At 35.8% G+C, this 24,084-nt stretch overlaps 1 protein-coding gene across 7 annotated transcripts in view; it reads left to right on the top strand.

Moving 5' to 3' along the window:
- Positions 1-24,084, top strand: part of LOC100735607 (A disintegrin and metallopeptidase domain 3-like) — a 117,354-nt gene that overhangs the window by 73,091 nt on the left and 20,179 nt on the right. For 4 of the 7 annotated variants that reach the window (XR_010044594.1, XR_010044592.1, XR_010044595.1 and 1 more), the window contains one exon: positions 11,412-11,712. The exons of the other annotated variants lie outside the window; for them this stretch is intronic. The gene's annotated coding sequence lies outside the window, so the exon portion shown is untranslated. The remainder of the gene's footprint in view (positions 1-11,411; positions 11,713-24,084) is intronic. 7 annotated transcript variants of the gene reach the window in all.

Genomic DNA, 24,084 nt, shown 5'->3' with positions numbered 1-24,084 from the left:
ATATAGGATAGGAGATACTCGCTTCAAATTAATGTGTATAGTGTGCTTCAGAAAATCAACCAGAGTGCAGTCATTGATTTAGGACCCATGAGTCCTAAGGACAGAAAGAAACAAGGGCACAGTCTTGGATAGGGACTAGGAACCAGTCAGGTCTACAGTGGCTGTGACCAGTGTAATCTGTGAGTAGAGGAAAACACTAAGGTAGCACCAGGATGGGCCCACCACTCACTGCCATGCCAATAGCTGCCCAACTTGGTGCTCACAAGATAATGTGCTGTCCAAATGCCACAGCACATGGAGCTCATGAGAGATTTAGTGTATTATCCTCTAAAACCTGTTAAACTTTAACAGGAACTGCATGAGCTCCCTGACATTAGCTCCTGGATACTGCTGAAGTGTAGGGAGTAAGGCCTTCCCCTGCTGAACACTAGCAGTCCTAAGCTCTCAACCTAGAAGGGAAACCTGTGAAAGAGATGGACAGATAATGATGGTAGGCTACTGAGAATCGCATAGTGTACTCTCTCAGAGTGTCTCCATGTGGGTGGGATTTTTTTTCCTTTGGTTTATATATGTGCTGTGTTTATGTATGTGAAGCAGTATAAAAATTAATGAATGCTTTAGTTCAAATTCACAAGTTCAATAGAAATATGATAATAAGCTATCTACAAAACCCTTAACTCATCAAAAATTGATTTCATAGACATGGAATAAGAAACTACAGACAAGGTACAAAAACCAAATGGTTAAAATGTTTGAAGAAATCAAAGAAGAAACAAATATGCAACTCTATAAGATGCTTAGTGAGCTGGAAGACCATTTAATTAAGTAGTTCAAGGATGTAATTAATAATTCTATTCAGTGAATTTAAGGTCGATATAGACAATAAGATGACTGAATTAAAAATACATTAAAAGATGTGTTGGTAAAGAACTTGAAATTATTAAAATAAAGCAAGCAGAAATGCGGATATGGAAAATCTCACTCAAAGGATGGTAAAACATATCACCAATATAAAGAAATAGCCTCAGAACTTGAAGACAAGATTTATGTAGTAGTTTATGTATTCAATAATACCCTAAAATCAAGACACTAAGGCAGCTGGATCCAAAAACTTTTGGATGACTAAGGAAACAATCTAATAGCTATTTGAGTAAGGACAGATCAAAAGAGTACTCAAAAAGCATTAAAAATTTCTTCACTGAAATTATAGCACAAAAATTTTCCAAATTTCTAGGAAGAATACAATTTTCAGGCAAATGAGGCTTACAAAGTCCCAAATAACCATGACAATAATCAATGACACAACATAATGAAAATTACAAAAGTCCAATAGAGCAAGAGATGACTGAAACCTGTTAGAGAAAAACAAGAAGAAATCTATAAAAGCAAGCCTACCAGAATACCAGATTTCTTAATGCAAAACTTCAGGGTATGGTGAACTAGAATCGAAGTTTTTTCAAGCCTAAAAGAAAACAGTTATCAACCTAGACATATATATATATGTATACATATATATATATACATACATATATATACATATATATATTTATATACATATATATATATATATATACTGTGAAACTATCAAAATTGACAAAGAAATAAGGTCTTTCCATGAAAAACAAAACCTAAAGAAATTCATCACCACTAAAACAGCATTGCAGAAAATTTGCAAGGGAATGCTGAACAGACAGGGCAGTCATCAGCAGTTTAACACCCCATCAGAAGACAGATTGGCAGATTGGATCAATAAAATAAAACATAAAATCCAAACATAAGTTATTTTCAAGAGACACAATTAATACCCCAAAAAACCTGAAAGTGAAAGAATAAAATGATATAGTGATGCTCCGTGCAACAGAAGTGGGATAGCAAGAAAGCACCGCTGTCCTATTTTCAGTCATAGTGGTCTTCAAGCCAAAATTGATCAGAAGAGACAAAGATGGGCATGATACGGTGGTAAAGGAAATAATTTAACAGGAAGAGATAACAAATGTTAATATATGTGCACTGATTGCTGGTGCACACAATATCATAAAAGCTGTGGGAGTTAAAGGATAGTTAGGCACCAGGACAGTCATATCAGAGTATTTTAATAGTCCACTCTTACAAATAAACAGGTCAACTACGCAAAAATAAATATTGGATTTAAAATACACCATTGAGAGCCGGGGACTTAGCTCAGTGGCATAAGCACCTACCTGCCTTGCAAAAAAGTATCATTGAACAAATGTCCTTTTTTTAAAGGGAGAATGAATGCATTTTTGCAAAATGCTAAAATGAAACTTCTATAGAACATAACCCTAACCCTAACCCTAATCTAAAAAAAAAAAAAAAAGCAGGTTGTATTCTCATTAAGCCTGCCAGTTTGCACCTAGGGCTCCGGATTGCTCTCTGAGTAGACATAAGAATTCTTTCTTATGATGCATAGATGAATCCTTAGGGTCACTGTCAGTATGTTTTTTTATTTTATTCATCTCTATTTTGATAACATTTTTGTAATTTTTATCTTTAAGACAATAAAACAAGCAAAAATAAAACAGAATGAAGCCAATAAAAACAAAACAGTACAAGTGATACAGAACTTCAAAACAAGATAATAGGAAATCAATAATGGTTACCATAATGCCTCTTGTTGTCCTCAAAATAGCTGCCCATACCATCAGACGTAATAAAATGAAACAAAATAGAACAGAATAGAACCAATAAAAACAAAACAATGAATGCAGTAAAGGACTTCACCACAAGGTAATAGTAAATCCAAAATGGCTACCATAATATATCTTGTTATCATTCAAACAGCTACCCATACTGTTGGATATAATAAAATCAAACAAGTCACAACAGAGTAAAACCCAATGCAACAAAACAAAACAATAAAGGACTTTAAAACCAGACAACAGGGAATTAATAATTGCCACCACCCTTACAAAGAGATCCCCCATAGATGCTACATTGAATATTGTTATTCTCTGAGTAGATGATCAGACCACTGGCTTTAGACCTGTAAAGTCAGTGGAACACTAAACACTACAAACATTAAGTTGTATTTTACCTCATGGTAGCCTGTGTTTCTCTGGATCATCTGGGGGAAGGAGCTCTTCTTGTTTCCCAGCCCACATGCTGGAAGGAGCTAATATCTGGATCTCCCCACAGTGACACATATAGAGCACTGGTTTACAGGGAAAACTTGCTTCTTTGAACAAATGTTTTAGTAGGTATCTACACAGTGTTTTGTGCAACAACAGAATAAATAATCATATCAGAAGCATCTGAACCTTTTTGAAAAATAGGCCATAGTTTAGGCCATAAATCATGCTTAAGTAAATTAGAATTAAAGTAATCCCCTGAATACTAGTGGATCATAGTGGAATAAAAGTAAAGATCAAAAGAAACCACAGAAACTACACAAAAATTATGAAATTTAAATTATGATTTCATTTAATTATGAAGTTTAAATTAAGATTTCATCAGCAGTAGGATCCCAGATAATGTATGTAATGCTTTGGTGGAAAATTTACCTGTTCATGTCCTGAGACTTTGTGGGAGACTGAAAGTAAAGGTTAGTAAATTCAGCCATCGGTGCGCAGAGGAGGGGCTGGGCGGATCTGGGGCGCCTGCATCAGCCTCCCCGTGTGTCTGGAGGATTGTGGATATCTCAGCAAGCAGAGAAGGATCGCAGGTTCCAGAGGCACCGTGGCCTGTGGTGAATGCTCAGTGCACTCTGTCCAAATCCCAGACTGTTCGGGGCCCTCCAGGCTTCCAGGTGCAGTGAAGTGGAGAAGTGGGTTTGAGGCCTCTACATCCGCCTCCCCATCCCGGCTGCACTTGGAGAACTGCTGAGCTTCCAATGGGTGGGCGGCTCACACTATCCCCGGAGCCCAGCCTGTTTGGGACTCCCACACCTAGCCATCGGTACGCAGAGGAGGGGGTGGGCGGATCTGGGGCACCTGCATCAGCCTCCCCATGTGTCTGGAGGACTGTGGATGTCTTAGTGGGCACTGGAGCATCGCAGGTTCCAGAGGCCCTGCAGCCTGTGGTGAGTGCTCCGCGCACTCTGCCCAAAGCCCAGACTGTTTGGGTCCCTCCAGGCTTCCGGGTGCAGTGAAGTGGAGAGGTAGGTTTGAGGCATCTACATCCGCCTCCACATCCCAGCTGTGATAGGAGAGCTGTGGAGCTTCCAACGGGCAGGTGGGCGCACAGTGTCCCTGAGGCCCAGCTTATCTGGAACTGCAGAGTTCTGAACAGGCAGAGGAGGGCCATTGGTTCTGCAGGCCCAGTGGCTTGGGGAAACGTGGTGCCAGAGTCTTAGTAGCTGGAAACATAGAAGGGGATTTCCAACAGATCCTGAGGAAGCTTTCAAATAACACTTGAAACATAGAAATATAGGAAAATGACAAAACGAAAGACCAAATTACAACCTCAAACCTCCAGCGCATCTCAAAAAACTCTAGGAACAATGCATATAGAAGAAAATATATGCCATTCACCTCAAATATCAGACACAATAGCTACTGAAATTAACAAGCAACTCCAGGAAGCTTTAAAGAAATTCAAACTCAAAATAATCTCCCAGGTAAAAGAAGAAATGATAAAAGAAATGAAAGAGATTCTGAATATATCTAAAGAAAACATAGATAAAAAATTGGAGGAACTAAACAAAAAGATAGAATCCTGAGACTAGCAATATAAGAAACAAACAGAATACATAATGCAGATGCACAGAGATATACAGGAAATAAAAAACTCCACTGAAAGTTGTAAAAATCGCCTTAATGAAAGTGAAGATAGAATTTCAGACCTTGAAGACAGGATTGCAGCTAGTGAACAGGAAAGGAAAGATCTTTTAAAAATAACAAGGAATCAGGAAACAACAATTCAACAACTGCAAGACGATGCAAAGAAAAATAACATAAGAATGATAGGGATTAATGAAAAAGAAGGAGACAACATGAAGGATGTCAAGATGATATTTAGAGAAGTAATAGCTGAAAATTTCCCAAGCATGAGATCAGAAACCGACATCAGGATCAGTGAAGCATATAGAACTCCAAATAGCCATAACCAAAATAATACTACACCCAGACATATAATAATCACCATCCCAGAAATCCAACACAAGAATAGATTATTAAAAGCTGTCAGAGAGAAAAGACAGATCACTTATAAAGGAAAACCTATCAGAATCACAGCAGACTTCTCAGCACAAACAATAAAGTCAAGAAGAGCATGGAGTGAAGTATTCCAGATCCTAAAGCAAAATGATTTCCAACCTAGTCTGATGTACCCTGAAAACTGTCCTTCAAAATTGATGGTGAAATATGATACTCCCATGACAAAGAACAGCTGAGGAACTTCATGAACACCAAACCAACCCTGGAAAAACATTGAAAGACAGTTTAGATACACAAAGGAAAAAACCACTAAGCAAAGCAGATAATTAAACATAACAAAAAGATAAAGATGCAACAGCAGAAAGATAACATGTCAGCAATAAACCAGCATTTAATAGTTATAACCATTAATGTAAATGATCTCAATGCACCAATCAAAAGAAACAGACTAGCAGAATGGATCAAGAAACAAAATCCAACCATATGCTCTTTACAGGAAACCCATCTAACCCAGAAGGATACTCACAGACTGAAAGTCAAAGGATGGAAAACAATACTTCATGCAACAAGAATCCAAAAAAAGGCAGGAGTAGCCATTCTGTTTGCAGACAACGTGAACTTTAAACCAACAATGACCATAAAGGACAAAGAAGGTCACTACATACTCATAAGGGGGAAAATCCCAAGAGGAAGAGATAACTATCTTAAATATATATGCACCAAACTCCAGAGCACCCAGTTATATAAAACAACTATTAACAGAAATGAAAACTCAAATAATCAGTAACACAATTGTAACAGGAGACCTTAATATGCCATTGACACCAAGGGACAGATCAACCAACAGAAAATGAGCAAAGAAATAACAGAACTGAATCACACCTGCGAACAAATGGATTTGATAGACATATACAGAATGTTCCACCCAAGAACATCAAAATACACATTCTTCTCAGCAGTACATGGATCACTCTCTAAAATAGACCATATATTAGCTCACAGAACATATTTAAACAAATGCAAAAGAGTTGAAATCATCCCTTGCATGTTATCAGATCATAGCGCTCTGAAATTAGAAATTAATGATAAAAGATACTGCAAAAATCCCACAAACACATGGAAACTGAATAACACACTCTTGAGTAATCAGTGGGTCACACAAGAAATTAAAGAAGAAATTAAACAATACCTAAAAGAAAATAAAAATGCAGATACAACTTACCAGAATTTGTGGGATGCAATGAAAGCTGTCCTCAGAGGAAAATTTATTGCGCTGAATTCCCACATCAGGAAAACAGAACAAATACAAATAAATAACTTGATGCTACACCTCAAACAGCTAGAAAAAGAAGAGCAAGTCAAGCCCAAAACCAAAAGAAGAGAGGAAATTATAAAAATCAGAGCAGATATCAATGCAATAGACACTAAGAAAACAATCCAAAAAATCAACAAATCAAAGAGTTGGTTCTTTGAAAGAATAAATAAAATCGATAAGCCCCTAGCCAACCTTATTTAAAAGAGGGAAGAAAAAGCTCAAATTCATGCAATAAGAAATGAAAAAGGTGAAATCACTACACACCCAATAGAAATACAGAAGATCATCAACACCTGTTTCGAAAACCTCTACTCTCAAAAGTTTGATAACACAGAAGAAATAGACAGATTCTTAGAAACATATGAAGTACCAAAGCTACATCAAGAGGATGTAAAACTGTTGAATAACCCATTCTCTGTTAATGAAATTGAAAATGTAATTAAGTCCTTACCCACCAAGAAGAGCCCAGGCCCAGATGGATTCACTGCTGAATTCTACAAGAAATACAAAGACCTAATGCTGACACTCCTCAAACTATTCAATGAAATTGAAAGGGAAGCAATCCTTCCTAAGTCATTCCTGGAAGCAAATATTACTCTAGTACCAAAACCTGAGAAAAACCCAACTAAAAAAGAGAACTGTAGACCGATCTCCCTAATGAACACAGATCCAAAAATCCTCAATAAAATATTGGCAAATAGGATACATCAAATCATCAAGAATATTATACACCATGACCAAGTGGGATTCATCCCAGGAATGCAAGGATGGTTCAACATACGCAAATCAATAAATGTAATCCACCATATCAATAAAGCCAAAAATAAGAATCACATGATCATTTCTATAGATGCAGAAAAAGCCTTCGATAAGGTCCAACATTTATTCATGATAAGAACTTTACAGAAAATAGGAATAGATGCTCTTTACCTCAATATAATAAAGGCCATTAAGACAAACCAACAGCCAGCATCATATTAAATGGCTAAAAATTGAAAGCCTTTACTTTAAAATCAGGCACAAGACAAGGATTTCCTTTATCACCACTCCTATTTAATATAGTACTGGAAGTACTAGCCAGGGCAATTAGGCAAGAGAGAGAAATAAAAGGGGTAAAGATAGGAAAAGAAGAAGTTCAATTATCATTGTTTGCAGATGACATGATACTCTACATAGAAGACCCCCTAAACTCCATTGAAAGACTCTTAGATACAATAAATAAATTCAGTAATGTGGCTGGATACAAAATCAATATATACACGAACAACAAAATCACAGAGAGGGAAATAAGAGAAACTACACTCTTCAGCAAGCAAAAAAATGAAATATTTAGGAATTACTCTTACGAAAGAAGTGAAAGACTTATACAGTGAAAATTATAATACACTGAAAAAAGAAATTGAAGATGATCTGAGAAAATGGAAGACATCCCTTGCTCATGGATAGGAAGAACAAACATTGTGAAAATGGCCATTCTCCCAAAACTGTTATACAGATTCAATGCAATCCCAATAAAAATACTGTCAACATACCTTATAGATCTAGAGAAATCACTCCTAAATTTCATCTGGAACCAGAAGAGACCTTAGAATAGCAAAGGCAATTCTAAGCAGCAAAGACAAAGCAGGAGGCATCACAATCCCTGACTTGAAGTTATACTACAAAGCAACAGTAGTAATATCAACATGGTATTGGAATCAAAACAGAGCCGAAGATCAATGGAATAGATTACAAGATACAACCACAACTACAAACACACTCAACCACCTTATCGTTGATAAAGGAGCCAAGCAGTTTCACTGGAAGAACGACAGTCTCTTTAATAAATGGTGCTGGAAAAACTGGCTCTCCATTTGCCGAAAACTAAAGCTAGACCCATGTCTATCACCATGTACTAAATTAAAATCTAAATGGGTCAAAGATCTGAATATTAAAACAGAAACACTAAATCTATTGGAAGACAAATTGGGTAGAAACCTTGAATACATAGGAGTAGGTAGAGAATTCATGAACAGGACTCAAACCGCACAGGAAATACTTCCCAGAATCAATAACTGGGACCACTTCTTATTAATAAGTTTCTGCATGTCAAAAAAATTTCCAGCATAGTGAAAAGAAAACCCACAAACTGGGAAAAGATTTTAGTGAACTCTCTATCAGACAAGGGACTCTTGTCTAAAACATATAAAGAATTTTAAAAAAACTCAGACCCCCAAAATTCAAAGATCCAATCCAAAATTGGGCATCTGAGATGAATACGCACTTCTCAGATGAAGAAATGCAAATGGCAAATAAATACATGAAAAAATGCTCATCATCATTGGTCATTAGAGAAATGCAAATTAAAACCACACTGATATTCCATCTCACTCCTGAAAGAATGGCCAGGATCAAGAAAACCAACAACAAATGCTGGAGAGGCTGTGGGGAAAAAGGAACTCTCCTACACTGTTGGTGGGAGTGTAGACTATTGCAACCTTTGTGGAGGTCAGTCTGGAGATTTCTCAAAAAGCTGGGATGGGAAGTCCCATTTATTCCAGCTATTCCACTTCTAGGCATATTCCCAGAAGAACTAAAAGCATCATACCATCAGTAATATATGTGAACCTATGTTTATAGCAGCACAATTTGTAATAGCCAGATCTTGGAAACAACCCAAGTGTCCATCAGCTGAGGAATGGATAAAAAAGTTGTATTTCTATACAATGGAGTATTATTCGGCTATAAAGAAGGATCACATTGAGATATTTATCAATAAATGGGCACAGCTTGAGACCATACTCATAAGTGAAATAAATCAATCTCGCATGTGTGAATACCGAATAGTTTCCCTAATGTAAGTAATGATTCAAATATATAAAAATATGTGGTAATCATGATTCCCCATTATGTGGCCTTGAAGCCTTATAAAGTTTTCATTTATTAATTGGAAAGGCTTTATTCTGGGCTTCTTGATATGGAAATATTTGAAGCTATAGTATATGAAGGTTTATTCAAATATTTCAAGGAAAAAGACAGACACTATGGTAACTACTATTAAGTCGGGTTATTTGGTGGTGAAGCACTAGGTTGCTGAAACAGTCATGCTTTGACCTGTATTGTTATATTGTTATGTCCTGTTTTATCTTAATCTCTCCCTTATAAATTAAAATTTTTTAGTTATTTCTTATGTTTGTTTTAATTAAGGGGAAAAATTAAAAAATTAGCAGGATATATAATAGTAACTTTTTTAATTTTCTATTAACTTGTTTTGAAGTCCTGTAATACTCCCATGATCTTGTTTTGACTGATTAGACTCTGTTCCGTTCTGTATGATAGTATCAAGTTTGAGGGTATAGGCAACTACTTTGAAGGCAATAAGATTCACTAAGATGCCCATTCTGGTTTGACTACTGTCTCCTTTGGAAGTCCTGTAATGTTTACAATGCTTAAGTTTTATTGGTCTTGTTCTCTACTGTTTTGTTCAACTTGAAACAAGAGACATCGTTGATAACCATTGTTGATAACCCTGTACTCTGTTTTATATCATGTGCTATGTCTGTCCTTGGTTTTGACTGACAGCTTTGTTTTGCCATATTTGACTTTATTTTCTCCCCCCAAAAAAGTAATAAGAACTAAGGAGTAATAAAACCCAAAATGTGTAAATTTTGTTATAAATAAGAGAGGGGAAAAAAGTGCTCTAAAGGATACAACTGCAAGTGTGTTTAGGGGAGTTAAATAGCTGACCATATTAATGTTTTTGGTTGGATCATTGAACACAACTGTTTGCAGTCTCACTGTTTGAATGTCCACTTTGTATGCTTTGATACTCTGATTTGAGCAACTATCTCTAAGATGATATGTAATCTATTAACTGGTGATTTCTTACTTTTTTTTTATAGTTCTGTATTACTTGTACCCTTACACCGCTTTGTTTTGTTTTAGGTTTTTCTCTTTTTCCTTTTAAATAAAATTTTTAAAAAAGGTTAGTAAATTAATCTTGTGTAGAGAATTTCAATGCTTCCAAAGTTCAGTATGTATCACGACTGCTATGTACTATCTTAGTAAGATTTACACTGAGAAACAAAAACAAAACCTTCAATAAAAAGCTTTTAGTTTCTTTCAAAGAAAGTCCTACAAATTTGATGCCAAGAACAAGCTTACTGAAAAGTTTAAAATGAAGCTAGGACTTTACCTCAGGACAGTAGAAAGATGCCTCGAGGGCATCCTGGAAATCACCATGACCCTACCCTTCACAGGCTCAAACTTACAAAAGTGAAAGATACTGCTTTAAAGAAGGGAGCCGGACTACTTTGAAGGCAATAAGATTCACTAAGATACCCATTCTGGTTTGACTATTGTCTTCTTTGGAAGTCCTGTAATGTTTACAGTGCCTAAGTTTTATTGGTCTTGTTCTCTACTGTTTTGTCCAACTTTATAATATCTAATGAGATAGACAATTCTTTTTAAGGAAACAAGGGACAATGTTGATAACCATTGTTGATAAACTTGTACTCTGTTCTACACCATGTGCTATGTCTATCCTTGGTATTGACTGACAGCTTTGTTTTGCCATATTTGACTGTATTCTCTCCCCCCCCCAAAAAAAGTAATAAGCACTAAGGAGTAATAAAATCCAAAATGTGTAAATTTTGTTGTAAAAAAGAGAGGGAAAAAAAAAAAGAAAAAGAGCTCTAACGGATATAACAGCAAGTGTGTTTAGGGGTGTTAAATAGCTGACTATATCAATGTTTTTGGATCATTGAACACAGCTGTTTGCAGTCTCCCTGTTTGAATGTCCACCTTGTATTCTTTGATACTGTGATTTGAGCAACTATTTTCAAGATGATAATATGTAATCTACTAACAGGTGATTTCTTAATGGTTTTTTTTGTTTTGTTTTGTTTTTTGTAGTTCTGTACTACGTGTACCCTTACACCGCTTTGTTTTGTTTTGTGTTTTTCTCTTTTTCCTCTTAAATAAAATAAAAAATAAAAATAAAGAAGGGAGCCGGAGGGAACCAAACTCAGTCGGGAACAGCGAGGAAAGAGTTGGAGCTCAACCATCCAGGCACTCACTGGTCTCTGCAGCCATGAGTCAAGGAGGCACAGCTACTTCTCAACCTGGTCACAGAGCATGGTGTCATCCATTTGGTTCTGGTTTTGCTACCATGCACAGTACAAGAGCTGTGGACTCAGAAAGGGTTCTAACCCAATTTCAGAAGAAGGCCTGTAAAGTGAACCCAAAACTGCCCTGGAGACCCCACAGAGGTGGAGATGCCAGAAATATGGACCATCTGCCACTGTATGTTAGCCATGTATAACTTTAGTTTTTATTTTTATGAGGGTTCACAGTTAAGAATTTTTCTTGAGTCACAGAGAAGACTTTGCCCGTGGGCCTCTCATCAGTGCTAGAACTGTTAAGAATTCAATAGCTCTTAGAGATGGACTGAGTCCATTTTGCATAAAAAGATGATCATGAATCTTTTCAGGAACAGGGAGGAATTATATGGTTTAGATCAAGAATATGTCTCACAGCTGGACATGGTGCATGCCTGTAATCCCAGCACTCAGGAGGCTGAGGCAAGAGAATCACTACAAGTTTGAGGCTAGCCTGAGCTACAAAGTGAGTTCAAATCCAGCATGAACTACATAATGAAACCCTGTCCCAAAAGATTTTTAAAAATGTCTCTCAAAGCCTCATGTGCTCACAGATGGGGCTTTTAAAACATGAATGACTCATGTGAGCAATACAGTTGACTTCCTGTCAGGAGATGGGATTTGTTTTGGACATGCAGGTCACTGACAGTGTGATCCGTGAGAGTATGATTTCTTCCCCATGTTCTCCCTTCTCTTGCTGATCCCCAGGGCAATGAGCAGCTTTTTTCCCTGCTAGACCCCTCTTATCATGCAACCCTGTTTTGTGTCTCTGTGACAAGAAAGTAACTAAGACAGGACTCATATACAGACACACAGACACACACACATTACTCAGCTATGAATATGTCCATAGCTTGGCTTGGATAAGTCCATAATGCTAAGTGACACTCAGAAGATTTACCATCACATGATTTCCTTCACATGAGAAACCCAAAAATAGAAATAAAATAACAGTGATGAGAGGAAACCAGGAGCTAGACATTGTGGAGATTGAAAGAAATGTGTGATGATTGGAAGTAAAAACAATCATTATGTAATATGTGTATGTACTAACTCCCAAGATAATTATAGTTATTATTTATCATAAACATACAAATATATGCATATTTTTCAAAAGTACACTATCAGTATCCATATATTTTTGCAGTTTCTTTGGTTTCTTAATTTTTAAATTTAAAAAGAAAAAATAGGAACAGTGATACAGAATTTCAAAACAGGATAACAGGAAATTAGCAAAGGTTAATATAGTCTATATTATTTTCAAAGTACTTACTCAGATTACAAATATATATGATTCATATTTGATATATATTGATACATATTTGACACATATGACTGCTAAGATAATTATACTATTAATTTCTTTTAATTGAAGAATCATGTGTGTTTATATTGTTTAATCAATTTTTCATGCCTATACCTTGTAATCTTTGGGATTTTTTGCTGTTGATTTTTAGACTCATTCCATTGTGATTTGACAGAATCATGAGATTATTTCAATTTTTGTGTCCCTCAATACTTGCTGCATACACTGAATTATGGTCTATTCTGGAGAACATTTGGTGGGCTAAAGAAAAAAATGCATTCTTCTGTAGTTGACAGTGTATACATGTTGGTTACATCCATTTGATCTAGGCTACACTTTAACTTTGATGTTTATTTTTTGATACTTTGTCTAGTTGACATACTGGTGAGAGTGACATGTAAAAGCCATCCACTATGATTATATGTAGTTTGTATCTGTTCCTTTACTTCATGTCATGTTTGTTTAAGGAATTGGATGTCAGGCTGGGAATTTAGCTCGGTGGCATAAGCACCTTCTTGGCAAGCGTGAGGTTGTGAATTCAATCTCCAGTACCAAAAAAGAACCCTGAACAACTCATTTACTTTCCAGAATCAACAAGTAGGATTTTGTCTTATTAAAAAGTTCAACAGAATGAAAACAAAACCCACAAATTGGGAAAAAAATCTTAGTCAACTGTCCCTCACACAAAGGACTTCTATCTAGAACATATAAAGAATTTTTTAAAAATCAGACCCCAAAAATTCAAAGACCCTATCCAAAAATGGGCCTCTGAGATGAGTACACACTTCTCAGATGAAGAAATACAAAATGAAAATGGATACATGAGAAAATGTTCATCATCATTGGTCACTAGAGAAATATGAATTAAAACCACACTGAGATTCCATCTCACTCCAGAAAGAATGCCAAGATTAAAGAAAACCTCCAACAATAATTGCTGGAGAAGCTGTGGAGAGAAAGGAACTCTTCTGCACTGTTGGTGGGAGTGTAGACTGGTACAACCACTGTGAAAATCAGTCTGGAGGTTCCTCAAAAAGCTGGGATTGGAAGTCCCATATAACTCAGCTATTCTACTTCTGGAAATATTCCCAGAAGAGTTGAAAACATCATATCACAGTGATATATGTGCACCCATGTTTATAGCAGCACAATTTGTAATCCAGATCTTGGAAACAACCTAAATGCTCACCAACTGAGGAATGGATAAAAAAAGATGTGGTTTTTATACAGTGGGGTACTACTCAGCTATAAAGAAGAATCACATTAAGACTGTTATAGATAAATGGATGTGACGAGGCCATACTCATAAGTGAAATAAATCAAACTCACATGTGTAAATACCATATCGTCTCCCTAGTGTAAGAAACAGCAAGAGTAAAGAAGATACAAAATCCTCAATAAACACTGTGAAAGGATAAGAATCTGCTCAAACAGGAAACAACAACAGAGAAAAAAGGGTGGAGAAAAGGAAGGGAAAAAAATATATATAAATTTATATATATGCACTTAAGATAGCTAAGATGATTGTACTATTCTATTAGTTCTTGAAACAAAACAGCATTCATAGGATTGGATCAATTCTTCATGTTTACATCTGGTAATCTGAGAGTCTTCTGAAGATCACTATGTAAAATAGCAACCTTAGTTATGCTCCTCCCACCTTGTTTTGAAGGCCTATGTTGTCATTGTTTTGGGCTCTTTGCTCTTGTTATTTATTTGTCTTTTTTGTTTCTTGTTTTTCTAGTAATTTGTTTTGTTTTGTTTTTCTTTCTAATGCAGAAAGGATAGATGTGCATGTACAGGCTTGTACATGCCTAGAACTTCTCCTAAACAGTTTATGAGAATCGATTATACTATGCATGATGAAATGAACAGCTACTTTGAAGAAAACAGACATTAGCCATTGCTGATTTCCTTTTGTCATGCTGTGAAGTACAGTAATGCCTTTATTCTTTGCTTAGAGTGATTTTAGTCTGTTTAGTATTATTTAACTTCAATTTATATGAAAGTATGGACAGTTATTTTGAAGAAAACAAGAGACATTATGGTAGCCGCTGTTGATCTTCTGTTGTCTTGCTTTGAAGTCCTGTGTCACTTGCATTGTTTTCTTTTGATATGCTTTGTTCTGTTTCGATATGTTTGTTTTACCCTCTTTAAAATAAAAAAAAGGAAATTAGATGTTCTTCTCTTGAGATTATGTATAATTCTTAGTTCTTCTTGGTGAATTGTTTCCTTGTTCTCAAGCTTCACCTGCTTGAAGTGTTATATTCCAACCTTTCATTTCCATTCCTTGTCTTTATAGGTACACTGATTTTACTGAAGGCTTGAGAGCTTGTATGCAGGTTCTAGCAGTGGAGCTTAGCTACACCTCTGCCCTTGACCCAGGAATAGTCCTTGATTGGATGGTCATCCTTTTCAAACTAGTGCACAGCTTTGGGCAAGCCACACATGGAGCACTGAGGGAGAAAGGGCAAGCCTGCCCACCCAGTCCAGCTAGCCAGATCAATCCTGCTTGACAGATGTTGTGATCAGATTGCCTTCATATCCTGCATTGAGTTTTTTCCAGCAACATATAGTTGAGTTTATCTTTTGATTTAGGCAGCCAGTCTGAACCTTTTAATTGGAGAATTAAGACCATTTATGTTAAGCATTATTATTGAAAATGTTGTAGTAAGTAATCAAGTCATTTTGTTGTTTTGTGGATTCATTTACAATATTTCCCTTGATCTTGTTGGTGGGCTTATCTTCTATGTGTTTAGAATTCCCTTAAGTATTTTTTGCAATGTTGGCTTTTAAGTCTTGAATTTCTTTATATTTTTCTTGGAAGTTCTTTAATTTCTTCAATTTTGAAAGAGCTTTGCAGGGTGTAGTAATCCAGTTATCAATAATTTAGAGGGGTGGGGATATAGCTCATTGGCTCAGTGCCTGCCTGGCAGGTGTGGGTTCATAGGTTCAATTCTCAGTACCAAAAGAAAAAGCAATAATTTAAATTCAGGGCTTGAAATATTTCATTCCAAGACCTACTGGTCTTTAGAGTTTCCACTGAGAAATTTGATGTTATGCTAATGGGTTTTTCATTATAAGCAATTTAACATTTGTTTCTAACAGTATTCTTTCTTTGTTCTGAATCTTTGCCAGTTTTACTATGATATGTTATAAACATACTGTTTTCTGTTCATTTCTATTTGAGGTTCTGAATATCTCCAGTACCTGATTATTCATGTCATTCCCTGGATTTGGGGAATTTTGTCATAATTTTAGTGAATAGATTGTTTTTGCCATTAGTCTGAACTTACCCTTCTCTCTATGAGTCTTAAACTTTGTTATCCAAGAATACTTAAACATTCTGTTGATTCTTGCTCTTTCTTTTCCTTGTTACATTTTAAATGTTCTAGCTCATCCACCTTCTCTTCAAGCTCTAGTATTCTTTCTTCAGATATATTCACCTGACAGCTGAGAAAAATTCCAGTTCAGTGTTTATTTCACTAATTGAGATTTTCATTTACAGGATTTCTGTTTGACTCTTTTTTCAAAATCCCTATCTTTTTCTGAAGTGTTCTTTCGTATCCTGCATCTTTTCTTCTTAATTTAATCACATGTTTTTATCTTCTTTGAGCTCATTGGTCATTTTACTAATTGATTAATTCATTGCTTATTCATATCTTCATGACCTCACTAGTAAATTGGCAATCATTTTTAAAAACTCTTTTATTTTAATTACATCTATCTCAGTAGCTACGGAATCAAGTTTTGGAGAGTTATAAAATTTTGAAAGCAACCTGACTTGTGATTTCCCGTTGAGGTCTGCAGATCAGAACACTACCTCTCCCATTACTGTGTGGAGGTCTTCTGAGTAAAAGGGTTTCTCTGATGTTCCCTAGTCTGTGGATATGTCACAGTGTGAAAGCACCCACATATAATTTAAAACGTGTGTAAGAATAATGCACTATTTAACTAACCTAGGAAAACAAAGGTAGAGAAAAATGAGTGGTAAGTTAAAAATCTGAAATAAAAGTCAAAAAACACATAAATGATAATATTTATCTACAAGTAAAGAAGGAAAGAGAAGAGATATAAGAGGGTATGAAAAGCAAAGACAAGAAAAAAGTGATCACTAGGTAACAGAAAAGAAAAGCAAGAGAAAAGATAGGTTGAATCCAATTAATGACCTAACAGAAATATAAAGTTGGTAGCCTCTATGAAAAAACTGTATGTATGGAAACACACACACGACAGGTCCAGTACCCCTCTTTGTGGGGTGTTTATGATAATTATATGCCAGGCTTCTGTTGCTGTGTGTTAACTGATACAATGTGGAATACAAAACTTCTTTTCTAGTCTAGACATTTTCTCGCCAAGCTAGGGCTGTCAGAATTATTACTGTTACTTTACCTGTCTACCTAAATACTAATATTTGTTGACTTTACCCAGTGACATGATTGCTCAAAGTGTGACCCTGCGATTTCCTCTGGTCACCTGTTTTCTCAGAGAGCTCCATACCTGAGGGTTAGGTCACTGTTTGGGCGGGACTCGTGCGTTCTCTTTCCATCTTTTGCACCGTGATCTGCCTCCTGTTTTTTTACTTCTTGAAGAACCAGCCTGCTGTTCTTGGTTGGCTAAACTAACTGACATTCACACAAAGACTGTATAAGTGCACCCTTTCTGACCATCATCGCCCGCATTCCAGTGGCGTTCTTGTACCTGCGCATTTTTAAAGCTGTGGTATTCCATAGCTTTGATTTGCATTTCCTTATGGATGATGGATTTTGACAGTGAAGCATAATTGTCAACTTGACTGGCATGGGAGATCAGGAAAGCACACTTTCGGGTTTTTGTGGGTGGTCATAAAAGTATGAGCCAGGTCTGTATCTGGTCCCTGCCCTCTTCCGCGCCGGTTCTATTCCCTTGCGCTGCCTCCTGGTCTTTACAAACTGAGCACTTTTGTTTAGCTATGCGCCTGTGCCATAATGCCTTAGAGCCTACTGACCATCTACAGAGTCCTCTGAAAACATAAGGCAAATAAACCATTTCTTGTCTTTAAATTATCAGGTGTCAGATATTCACTCCCAACAGTAAGAAAGCTGGTTAATACACTAAGAATATTAAGCATTTTTCATATATTGATGGCCTTCAACATTTATTCTTCTGTGAAGTTTATTTGGATTTTTTGCCCATTTTTAATTAAGTTTATTTCTAAAGAATTGGATTCACAGACTGCGGAGGGAGAGGCCAAGCCCTACAGGGAGGAGACAGCCCCCCCCCCCCAACGGCTGGGCGGCTGCTGGCCTGGGGAGAGCCCGGCCCACCACCGCGGGCCAGCACCAGCGGTGGACCGGAGGGACAGAACGCAGGCCTCATGGGAGGAGATCCCTGCCCAGAAACCATATCATTTTCACTGTTTTTTAGTGGGGTAGGTTTTAATTTTCTTTTCTTTTGTTTATGTTAACTCTGATGGCGTGAGCAGCTATTTAAATGATAGCAAGACATGTTGTGGAAGCCATTATGTGTTTACTACTGGCTTGTTTTGATGTCCTTTATTGCATTCATTGTTTTGTTTTTATTGTTTCTATTTATTGTGTTCTGTTCGATTTTTAATATGTCCAGAGATGGTATTTGCACCTATTTTGAAGACAGCAAAGGCATTGTGGTAACTATTGTTGATGTCATAAGATTTGGAAGTCCTGTATCACTTATTCTGGTTTATTCTGATTGATTTTATTTTTAATTTTCCTTGGTTTTTTCCTCTTTAAAATAAAAAAAATTTTTTGAGTTCCTTGTATATTCTAAGTATGACCCCTTTGTCAGATGAATAATTAGCAAAATATTTTGTGCTATTCTGTAGCATGTTTCTGACTCTTGTTTTTGATACGTAGTTGTTTGATTCTGGTTTTTAATTTTACATATCAATTTATATGTTACTGTCTTATCATTACTGAGGCAAAATATCCAACATCCAACGTTAAAGGAGGAAAGTATTATTTGACTTCCATGTAATAGAGATTGCAGTCCATAGATGGCTGGCTCCAAGGCTGATGGCATGGAGCCGAGAAACAGGTCACGGCAGCCAGAGGTAGCAAAACATGCATGGCGCCTGCTGTCCCGTTTATCTTATCCAGGGTTCTTAGGGTGAGTAGCACTCACATCCTTAATCCTAATGCCCTTGAGCCTAGCATTGCACATAAATCAATCCCACTCTACATTCAGCCGCCTCTGAAACAGCCCCACCTATGACTCCTTCAGGCTTTAGGGGGACATCTAGACACAAGTCAAAACAGTTATGATGGGGCTTATTAAAAACATCTTATAATTATAACAGGTTGCTTATAAACAAACAGCTTCTTGACAATAAAGAAAGAGAAAAAATTCTGCCTGTGAATTTCATTCCTCCCACTTCATGAACTTTTAATGTCTCAGTTTACATCTTTTTCATTGCTTATCCATTAAAGGATTTTGTGGTTGTTACTTGATCTTATCATTTTCATTTAGGATATAGGTAGTTCATTCCTCATGTTGTGATATTAGAGTTCATTTTATAAAACGTTTTCAGAATTCCTTCTTTTACCTGCACATTTAATAACTTCAGATATTTTATGTTACTTATTAGTGCTTTTACTTTGTAAAAGTAATAATAAAACTCCTTTTAGCATTTCTTGCAAGATACCTACTGTTTTAGTAAATTTCTTTGGTCTTTGTTTGGGAATATTTATCTCACATTCCTTTCTGAAAGATGGCTTTGCTGCACACAATATTTTTGGTTGGATTTTTTTTCTTTACCACTTTTAATATATCATCAGATTTTCCCTTATATTCCAGGGTATTTCTGCTATTTGCTTTGGGACTCTTGTATGTGCTATATTTCTTATTTCTTTTTGTTGTAAAAGTTTTCTTTTGTTGATTAAATTCATGTGTTTCTACTACTTCTACATTCATTTCCTCAGAACAGGGAAATTTTAATTCAGTAACTGTTTGAAGATATTTCTTACCTTATTTCTACTCCTTTAATTTTTATTGTGTATAACTTAGGTCTTTTGATAATGACCTATAAATCCTGTAATATTTCTTACTTCTTTTGCAGTCTTTTTCATTTTTTCCTCTTCAATCAAGAATTTGAAATGTTATATCTCAAAGCTTACTGTTTTTTCTTCAGCTTTATCAACTTGCTAAAGCTTTCCATTGCATTTTTTAGCTCAGCCTCTGCATTTACCATCTTCAATATGGTTTGTTAATAATGTTTCTGTTTCTTTATCATATCACTGACTTTGTTCACATATTGTTTTGCAAATATCATGTAATTTTTTTTACCTACATGTTCCTGACATCCATTAAGCTTGTGTTTTTTTTAATTTAAAGAGAAAAAAACAAAACAAAACAGTAAAAGGGGACAAGTAATACAGAATTTCAAAAAATTAACAGTAAGAAATTACTAGTTAATAGATTACATATTGTCATCTTAGAAACAGTTGTTCAAATTACAACATTAAAGCATTCAAAGTGGACATTCAAACAGTGAGACTGCAAACAGTTGTATTCAATGATCCTACAAAAACTTAGTAATATGGTTATCTATCTTACACACTTAAATATACATGCAGTTATGTCCTTTAGAGCACTTTCTTTTCCTCTCTTTTTTATAATAACAGTTACTCGTTTGGGTTTTATTACTCCCCCTGTTCTTATTACTTTTTTTGAAGAGAATAAAACCAAATGTGACAAAACAAAACAGAGTCAATCAAAACAAAGGATGGGCATATAGTATATGATGTAAGAACAGAATACAAGGTGATCAACAATGCTTACCATAATGCCTCTTGCTACCTTAAAAAGAATTGCCTATATCACCAGGTATAATAAAATTGAACAAAACAGTACAGAATAAAACCAATAAAACTGAAACATTGGAGACATTACAGGACTTCAGAAGAAGATAATAGTCAAACCAGAATGGGCATCATAGTGAAGCTTATTGCATTCAAAGTAGTTGCATATACACTCCAACTTGATACTATGAAACAAAACAAAGTAAAATCACTCAAAACAAGATGGTGAGAGCAATACAGGTGTTCAAATCAAGTTAATAGGAAATCAAAAAAGTTACTATACTATATCCTATTTTTTAAATTTATTTTTCCCTTAATTAAAAAAATGAAATAATGAATTTTAAAAAAGGAGATTGAGGGGCTGGGGATTTAGCTCAGTGGCATAAGTGCCTGCCTTCAAGCAGGCAGTCGTGAGTTCGATCCCTGGTACCGATAAAAAAAAATGAGACTGAGATAAAAGAGGATATAACAACACAGGTAAGAACAGAACAATTTAAGCAACATAGTGTTTCACCATAGATAACCTGATATAGTAGTAGTTACCATAATGTCTCTTACCTTGAAATATTTGAGTATAACTTCATATACTATAGCATCAAACATATCAAGACAGTGTGAAACCATTCAAGAGAATGAAAGTATTACAGGGTATTTAGAACCAACTAACAGAAAACAAACAATGGTTTCTATATTATCTCCCTGCCTATAAAAAATTTTGTTTATACTATCACATATAATAAAATCCAGTATGATACAACATGATAAAATCAATGGAGACAGAAGAACAACAGCTTGATGGGACTTCAAAACAAGATGATATTAAATCAGCACTAGATATTATGATGTTCTTTTTTTCTTCAAAATAGCTGCTCATACTATCACAGACAATGAAATCAAACAGCCCAGAATAAAACCATTCCAATTAATGAGTGAAAACATTATAAGGCTTCAAACCAATATAATGGGGAATCATGATTACCACATAATTTTATGTATTCTTATGATTTCTTACACTAGGGAAACTTTGGTATTCATACATGTGAGTTTGATGTATTTCGCTTATAAGTATGGTCTCAAGCTGCACCCATTTATTTATAAATATCTCAATGTGATCCTTTTTATAGCTGAGTAGTACTCCATTGTATAAAAACACCACAACTTTTTTATCCATTCTTCAGTTGATGGACACTTAGGTTGTTTCCAAGATCTGGCTATTACAAATTGTGCTGCTATAAACATGGGTGCACATATATCACTGTGCTATGATGCTTTCAGTTCTAGGAATATGCCTAGAAGTGGAATAGCTGGAACAAATGGGACTTCCAATCCCAGCTTTTTGAGAAATTTCCAGACTGACCTCCACAATGGTTGCACCAGTCTACATTCCGATGAAAAGTGCAGGAGAGTTCCTTTTTCCCCACAGCCTCTCCAGCATTTGTTGTTGGTTTTCATGATCCTGGCCATTCTTTCAGGAGTGAGATGAAATCTCAGTATGGTTTTAATTTGCATTTCTCTAATGACTGATGATGATGAATATTTTTTCATGTATTTATTTGCAATTTGTATTTCTTCATCTGAGAATTGTGCATTCATCTCAGATGCCCATTTTGGATTGGATCTTTGAATTTTGGGGTCTGCTTTTTTAAAAATTCTTTATATGTTTTAGACAGAAGTCCTTTGTCTGAGGGACAGTTGAGTGGAGGTGCTTGCTTGACTTCCCAGTGTTCTCAGTTCCAACATGGATCTCAGGACATGCTGCTGGTTCTCCTGGAAGGGCCGCTGTCTGCCAGGCTGCTACCATTTACCAGGGAGCGGAGGTGATTGCTTGGCTTCCCATGCAGAAACTTTTTAATAACATGGGATCCCAGTTATTGATTCTGGGAAGTATTTCCCATGCGATTTGATTTGATTTCTGTTCAGGAATTCTCTACCTACTCCTATGTCATCAAGGTTTTTACCCAATTTGTCTTCCAATAGATTTAGTGTTTCTGTTTTAATATTCAGATCTTTGATCCTTTTACATTTTATTTTAGTACATGGTGACAGGCATGGGTCTAGTTTTAGTTTTCAGCATATGGAGAGCCAGTTTTTCCAACACCATTTATTAAAGAAACTGTCCTTCTTACAGTGAACATGTTTGGCCCCTTTATCAAAGATAAAGAGGTTGAGTGTGTTTGTAGTTGTGGTTGTATCTTCTACTCTATTCACTGATCTTCGGCTCTGTTTTAGTTCCAGTACTGTGTTGATTTTAGTACAGTTGCTTTGTAGTATAACTTCAAGTCAGGGATTGTGATGCCTCCTTCCTTGCCTTTGCTGCTTAGAACTGTCGGTGCTATTCTAGGTCTCGTCTCGCTCCAGATGAATTTTAGGAGTGATTTCATGAGATCTATGAGGTATGTCAATGGTATTCTTATTGGGATTGCATTGAATCTATATAACAGTTTGGGGAGAATAGCCATTTTCACAATATTTATTCTTCCTATCCATGAACAAGGCATGTCTTTCATTTTCTGAGATCATCTTCAATTTCTTTTTTCAGTTTCTTATAATTTTCCCTGTATAAGTCTTTCACTTCTTTTGTGAGAGTAATTCCTAAATATTTCTTTTTTGGTATTTTGTTTTTGTTTTTGTTTTTTGGTTGCTAGTGTGGAGGGTGTGGTTTCTCTTATCTCTCTCTGTGATTTTCTTGTTAGTGTATAGGAATGCTATTGATTTTTGAGTATTGATTTTGTATGTAGCTACATTGCTGAATTTATTTATTATACCTAAAAGTCTTTCAATGGCGTTTTGGGAGTCTTCTATGTAGAGTATCATATCACCTGCAAATAATGATAATTTAACTTCTTCTTTTCTTATTTTACCCCTTTTATTTCTCTCTCTTGACTAATTGCTCTGGCTAGTATGTCCAGTACTATATTAAATAGGAGTGGTGATAAGGGAAACCCTTGTCTTGTGCCTGATTTTAAAGTAAAGGCCTTCAATTTGGGGCCATTTAGTATGATACTGGCTGTTGGTTTGTCATAGATGGCCTTTATTATATTGAGGTAAAGACCATCCATTCCAATTTTCTGTAAGGTTTTTATTATAAATGAATGTTGGACTTATCAAAAGCTTTTTCTGCCTCTATAGATATGATCATGTGATTCTTACTTCTGGCTGTATTCATGGGGTGGATTACATTTATTGATTTATATATGTTGAACCATCCCAGCATGCCTGGGATGAATCCCACTTGGTCATGGTGCATAATCTTCTTGATGATTTGCTGCATCCTATTTGCCAATATTTTATTGAGGATTTTTGCATCTGTGTTCATTAGGGAGATTGGTCTGTAGTTCTCTTTTTTTAGTTGGGTCTTTCTCAGGTTTTGGTATTAGAGTAATATTTGCTTCCA

This window comes from Cavia porcellus, unplaced genomic scaffold (genome assembly GCF_034190915.1).
Source record: "Cavia porcellus strain 051 isolate PalLab524CR breed Dunkin Hartley unplaced genomic scaffold, mCavPor4.1 scaffold_29, whole genome shotgun sequence".
NCBI classification, from domain to species: Eukaryota; Metazoa; Chordata; class Mammalia; order Rodentia; family Caviidae; genus Cavia; species Cavia porcellus.
Note: the sequence above shows the minus strand (reverse complement) of the source record. Positions and strands in the feature narration are given on the sequence as shown.